Consider the following 6,764-nt stretch of genomic DNA (forward strand, 5'->3'; position numbering starts at 1 on the left):
CATTACTCCCTCTCTTTCTCCATCTGATTCTCCATCTTAACCTCTTTCTCCCTTCCCCCTTCCCCCATCTTCCCCCTCCCTGTCTTCCTTTCTTTCTCCTGACCTCTCCCTCTTTCTGCTTCCTTACTTCCTCCTTACATGAAACACTTCTCATGTAAGCTTTGTGATGCACGGAAGCAGTATGCACTGAAAGCACTAATGGATGCTCCCAGAACTTGAAAATTATTTTTAGTCCACTGTTTTGCAGATGAGAAAGTGTGATGCTGTATAAAGTACTTTAAAACGAATTCCTGACTTTCTCATAGAATAAACTTTATATTCTTGATCCACAGGTAATCGGTATATTTTCTAAATTTGTTTTTATGAAGTAGGACTTTGTTCTTTAACTCTCACTGGCCTGGTGCTCACCTTATGGCTAGCTTGACCTTGAACTCCTTCTGTCGCAGCCTTCTGAGTGCTGGGATTATAGGAGTTAGGACCCCACACTTGGATTCCATTCTATTTATTCCTTTGAGAATATTAATATCCTAAGAATGAGATTATCTTTGTCTTTCTTTGCACTGCATTGGCATTTAATGTCTGAAAAGTAGGCTGCACTTGACCTTCTAGGAAGGTCTGTAGTTATTCTTCTGATGTGGGATGTCCTTCTGAATATCTCCATCCACACTCTTCTTTCCTTCACAGCTGTAACCTTATACTAGTTCTGTGCTCATTAAAATGCACGTGAACCATCCAGGTTTCTGTTGGTCATACTACCAATGCTTGTGTCTCTGTCTGTGTCTCAGTTTTTCTCCCCCTCTCTGCCTCTGTCTTAGTCTATGCTTCTGCCTCTGCCTCTGCTCCCCCCCCGTGTGTGTGTGTGTGTGTGTGTGTGTGTGTGTGTGTGTGTGTGTGAGAGAGAGAGAGAGAGAGAGAGAGAGAGAGAGAGAGAGAGAGTTTGTCTGTCTGTCTATCTGTCTGTATTTGTGACTCAAGTGCCTTCCTGGCTTTGGTGGTAGATAGGCAAATCACGTGTCAGCTCTAGCAGAGACTACTGCCTGGTCTGATAGCTGCAGGAGAACCCTGAGGTAGGGACTTATCTTGTCTGCCCTGACGCAACCATGGGTTCCAGGTTCCTACATTGTGTGGCCTTCTGCCTCTTGGGAGTAGGTGAGTTGTTGAGTTCCTGGGTAAGGAGATCTGTTCCTGAGTCCTTTGAGCATGCCTACTTCTGAAATTTTCCTAAATTCTGATTATATTTTTCACAGGTCCTCTGGAGACAACTGTTTTCCAGAATCCACAATATCTTGTCACGCAGGTGGGAAACAAAGCATCTCTCAAGTGTGACCAAGATCTGGGCCATGATGCTATGTACTGGTACAAACAAGACTCTAAGCAATCTCTGAAGATTATGTTTATCTACAATAGCAAGCAACTCATTTTAAATGAATCGGTTCCAAGTCGCTTCTCACCTCAGTCTCCAGATAAAGCTCATCTGAATCTTCAAGTCAGGCTTGTAGAACCGGATGACTCTGCTGTGTACTTCTGTGCCAGCAGCTATGACACAGCCATGCAAAGCCACTGCTTCCCTGAGCACAAACCCAGCCAGTGAGGAAGCAGTGGGGGCCAAGGGTTAACCCACAATGGAGTCTAAAAACAAAACCCCACACTTTCCTAGTGATGTCTTAATAAAAGTAGTATCTGGTAACTAAATGATCAAGTGCAATACACATTTTATATAAGGAAAAAGGTGCAACCATGGTGAGTCAACCCAATTAGTCTCCGCTGGAAGGGTATGGGAAGTCATGATGTGGTTGGCTCCATTTCTAGTATTTCAGAAATGGACAGAGCTAGGGTTATTCCATCTCAACTTCTCTGGTTTTATAGGTACATAATGTCATATTACATATATGAAATGATTTAAACACTACAATGCAAAATGACTTTTTAAATATATTAACGTTTCATTTTCTAGTTATCTATGGATATATTTAATTGTCCTGCTAATCTGTGGATAACATGGTGTCTTGTTGCTTACCTCTAGTTGTGGGCCACTGAAGACTGAATACACCAATTTATCTTATAAGCTCCACAGAAGATGCACAGCTAATACCTACTTGACTCCTTGCTGAGTAAGAATGTTGTTGTTGCAACCTCTGCACAGCAGAAATTAGAGGGAGACTTATGGTGTAAATGGGCCACTTTGACCACAGGATGGAGCTGTGGTCTCAGGATGGTCTCTGAAGCTGGGGCTGGGGAAGGTGAGTCACTGGAGGGTGGGAAAGTGGGAAATCTCACCAATATGGATTTTCTATTAGGTGGAAGCCTCAGTTGTAGACATCTCAAAACCACTAGCATCAATTTCTAATTGATTTCCCTTGGTCTAATATCAAATAACGCCTCTTTCAGCATCTTACATACAGTGTCTTTCCTCTAAGCCTACAGAAGCTCCATGCCTTAAATAACATGTGCACAGGATGTCTCATTTGTTTTATGCTCCCTTTGCGTCCTGACTACTGTCTGGCTTTTGAATGACGCCACCGTCATACACTTCTAATGATGACTAGGCATTCAAAATCATCTAATCAACCACCTCCACCTTCCACAAAGTTGGGCCATCCATCTTAAACATGAACCAAAACAGCACTTTGAGGGTGCTAATATTTGAAACTCAGTAAGAGAGAAAGGAGATCTTTAGAAGGAGAAATAGGCTGTGTGGGAGAGGGCCGTGGAAGAAGGTGGTGATAAAGATTTGAACAATACGAACGGAGCTACAAGCGTGGGAACAACTTCTAGAAATACCACTGAGGGTTAAAAAGCTGAGTTGGCATTTTTTTTAAACATTTATTCATTCCAGCCCAGTAAATTCACCTTCTAGTACCATCTAAGTTGATTGTGAAAGGGGAAAAAGAAACATCACTTGCAGCTGAAGGTGCTAAAAGGGATAGTGACATCACGGACAAAAGAACCAATCAGTACCCTAAAGAATAGACCCAGCTCTCATCCAGGGTAACTTAGCTACACAATGCTCATCTGGGACCTGATTCCACCATGAAGTGTGGGCTACTCTTCTGTATTTTCCTATGTATCCTGGAGACAGGTGAGTCTTGGATCCTACCGGCTCCTAGTTCCAAATTTCTATATGCTGAAGTCACCACCTTTTTCCTGAACTGTGTCTAAATTTTACCCTTTTCTTCCCACAGCCTTCATGAACACTAAAATTGCCCAGACACCAAGATATCTGGTCATGGGAAGAGCAAATAATAAGTCTTTGGATTGTAAACAACATTTTGGACATAATGCTATGTACTGGTATCAACAGAAAGCTGGGAAGCCCCCAGAGCTCATGTTTCTCTACAATCTTAAAAACCTGATTCGAAATGAGACTGTGCCACTTCGTTTCTTACCTGAATGCCCAGACACCTCCCAGTTATTCCTTCACCTGTCTGGCCTGGAGCCAGAAGACTCAGCTGTGTACTGGTGTGCGAGCAGCCAAGACACAGCCCTGCAGATTCATGAGCTCTCTGTACACAAACCTACAAGTTCAGGAAACTGTGGGACAACTGAGGGCTTCGCTGAACATTTCCTGTAGGACCCAAGACAGATGTTGCAAACCATAACAGTGCCTTCTAACTCAACCCATGTAGCACCTCTGTCTTCCATGGTCATTTTAAAAGTGGTGCTTCCTTCATTGTGCAGGGCTCTCCTGCCAACTGGTGAGAGGATAAATATTTGTGGGTTTTAATTTTTAAATGATTTTGTAATTGTGAGAGAAAATAAACCTGATGGCAAGCAAATCATTTTAACTAATAGTTTACAGAACACTTCAATACATTGTTGACTCAGCACAGGGCTAAAAAGTGAGATGTTTTTCTGAGAGAGGCATTCTGTTCCACACACTTTAGGTTCTGCCATTTTTCCCCACTTTATCCTATTTTTTTATTGATTTTATTGAGCTACACATTTTTCTTTGCGACCTTTCCTTGCTCTACCCTCCCCTTCTATCCTCTCTCATAGTCCCCATGCTCCCAATTTACTCAGGAGACCTTGCTTTTTCTACTTCTCTGGCTCAGTCCTGCTCCCTCAGAGGTCTTTCCCCTGTACCTGCTCCTATGGAGTTCGCTGCCTCAGGCCTGCTCTGGTGGAGGCCACTGGCTCAGGCCTACTTCTGTAAATTTCCCTGGTCTGGGCCCACTCCTGTGGATGTCTCTGGCTCAGGCCTCAGTCCTGCCATTTCAAAGCTTCTTCCCTAATACTCTTGCCACCCGATCCAGGCAACACTAAGTGTTGAGGAATCAGAGGCTGAGCTTTTGAGAAAGGATCCCAGGTCAGGAGCCAGATGACAGGACAGGAGAAGATCATAGCTGTTGGGAACTTTTCCTAACGTGAGCTCTTGTCAGATGCAAAAATCCCAATCAAGCCAAATCAAAACAAGCCAAATTAAAATACATCCAGGTTTAATGGGATTCCTGTCTCTTGGGTGGCCCTGAGGAGGAACCAGGTGACCACCAAGGGAAGAGGAAAAAGTGAGCTCTGGGATCTCACTTAAATACCCTGTGGGAGTGATCCTGACACCTCCCTGGAGGTGGGGGTGGGGGTGGGAGGGTGGTCAGGACCTGGCATGCTGGGATTTGGAGCCCAGACCAATACAACTCCCAGGCCTGGGGACTATGCTCCCAACTTAACAATAGCCTTTGGGAAACGTGGTGTGTGTGTGACACACACACACACACACACACACACACACATCTCACCAGCTGGAGAGATGGTTCAATGGTTAAGAGCACTGCCTGCTCTTCCAAAGGCCCTGAGTTTAATTCCCAGCAACCACATGGTGGCTCACAACCATCTGGAATGAGATCTGGTGCCCTCTTAAGAAAAACACCTGGCCAGTCGTCCTTATCAACTCAGACCATGAAATCCAATATGGACAAGTTCAACAGAACCTCCATATATGGGCTCCCCAGGCATGCTTCAGCATTGCCAAGGCATAAATTTTATTTTCATTTTCATTCATACACACACACACACATACACACACACACACACACACACACACACACACACACACACACACACACACACAGAGAGACCTTCAGTAGTTCTGTATTTCTGATATGATATATGCCAGCTTTTCTGATTTCTTTTTACTCCACCTTTAGCTAGTCTTAAACATTAGCTCTATCAAAATGCTGTGTCTGCCCAGATACTCTCTCTGTATCCTGTGCATAGCAACTGCACTGGTGTGCTTCCATTCATTCAGCTGGAAGCTTGCACCGTGTCCATTCTCCTGCCTTACTCTTGCCAACATTTGTCTGCTTCTTCAGTTTCATCATTTTAAGCCTCTATGCTCAGAGCCTCTGGCATCCAGCTTTTCACTTGCTAACAGAAAGAGAAGATTCTATTATTATTTTCAATTCTTACCCTGGTCTCACTGTCTGAACCTGTAAATCAGAGGTGCCTGTCAGCACACAATTTAATGCACAAGTGCATCCTTTAGAATGTGTGGGGCTACCTTGAGGCATCTCATCCCTGTGATGGCACTCTGACTTCTATTCTCGTGAGGGCACCCTGGAGACTGTGAGTATGGCACAGACTGTGACACTGTGGACTGTCTGGTCTGTTAGCAACCAAAGCCCCAGCAGTGAGCCCTCTGGTCCTCATGACCCTACCATGGAGAGTACCCTCCTTTGCTGGATAAACATTGGTGTTGTGGATGAGTCTAGAAAGTACTTGGGAAATGCTCATCTGCATTTACATAGGACCAATTCTTAAATTTCTCTTTGTTCCCCTCCCCCCTTTTTTGTCTTCTGTCTCCTTCATGGGACACACGGAACCTGGAGTCATGCAAACCGCCAGTCATGGTGTTACAGACATGGGACAGAATGTCATTTAGAGATGTGACACAATTTCTAATCATTTTGCCATGTCTTGGTACCAACAGACACCAGCAAAAGGAGTGGAATGTGTGGTTTCATTCTATGAGAAGGCTTGTTCAGAAGAGACCGACATTTTCAAGGGTCAATACTCAGCATAAATGCGTGGTGAATTTTCTTCACTCTGAAGATTCAGCTGTGCATCCTGGAGACTCTGCTGTGCATCTGTGCCAGCAGCTTAGCCACAGCCTTACAGAGAGATTTTCTGTCTCTGAAAGAACTTAATGTTCTTCATGCATAATGAGACTTAAGGTGCTTCCAATGGAAGAAAGAAAGTAAATTCAATTTCCAGAAAGTAGATGGAAATGGAGGGGTGGAGTCATACTGGAAAATGTTCATAGGTTCCTTAGAATGTGACTATGTACACAATGATGGAGTGAAAGTAGCCATAACAGTGACTAGAAGAATCCACACAAGAATCTGTACCCATTTTGGGTCTCAGGTTGAGTTTCTTCTTAATCACCAGGGCATGAATTTTCATCTGTGAGTGGAGACAGGTTTTCTACAGGGGACATGAGGGATTTTCATGAGGATACTGAAAATAGTCAACTGAGACTTTTCCAGAAAGAGGGTAAATCTAAGCACCAAAGTCTGAAGATTATAAGGAAGGTTGGTTTGGAGCAGTAGGTGAAGTAGAAGCAGGAACCTCTTCAGACCAGGAGGCTATTTGAACCATGGCTGCCCATGCCTGTTGAGTTATGGAGTAAGTTCCAGCTTTCTAGTTTTTGTGAGCAGCTTGGGTGTTAGTGATGCAACTGTCTTTGCATCAATGTTGCTCCTGTAACTTCTCACCTGGACTTACATATCTAGCCCCTCACCCGTACTCATGTAAATAATCCCAGTAAAACT

General features: G+C 44.0%; 1 long non-coding RNA gene across 1 annotated transcript; it reads left to right on the forward strand.

Moving 5' to 3' along the window:
- Positions 1-894: 894 nt before the first annotated feature.
- Positions 895-1,471, forward strand: LOC146889611 (uncharacterized). The gene is made up of 2 exons (XR_015736674.1): positions 895-1,149; positions 1,248-1,471. It is a non-coding gene; the product is annotated as an uncharacterized LOC146889611 (long non-coding RNA).
- The last annotated feature ends 5,293 nt before the right edge of the window (positions 1,472-6,764 follow it).

This window comes from Myodes glareolus, chromosome 25 (assembly GCF_982192425.1).
Source record: "Myodes glareolus chromosome 25, mMyoGla1.1, whole genome shotgun sequence".
In the NCBI taxonomy this organism is placed as follows: Eukaryota; Metazoa; Chordata; class Mammalia; order Rodentia; family Cricetidae; genus Myodes; species Myodes glareolus.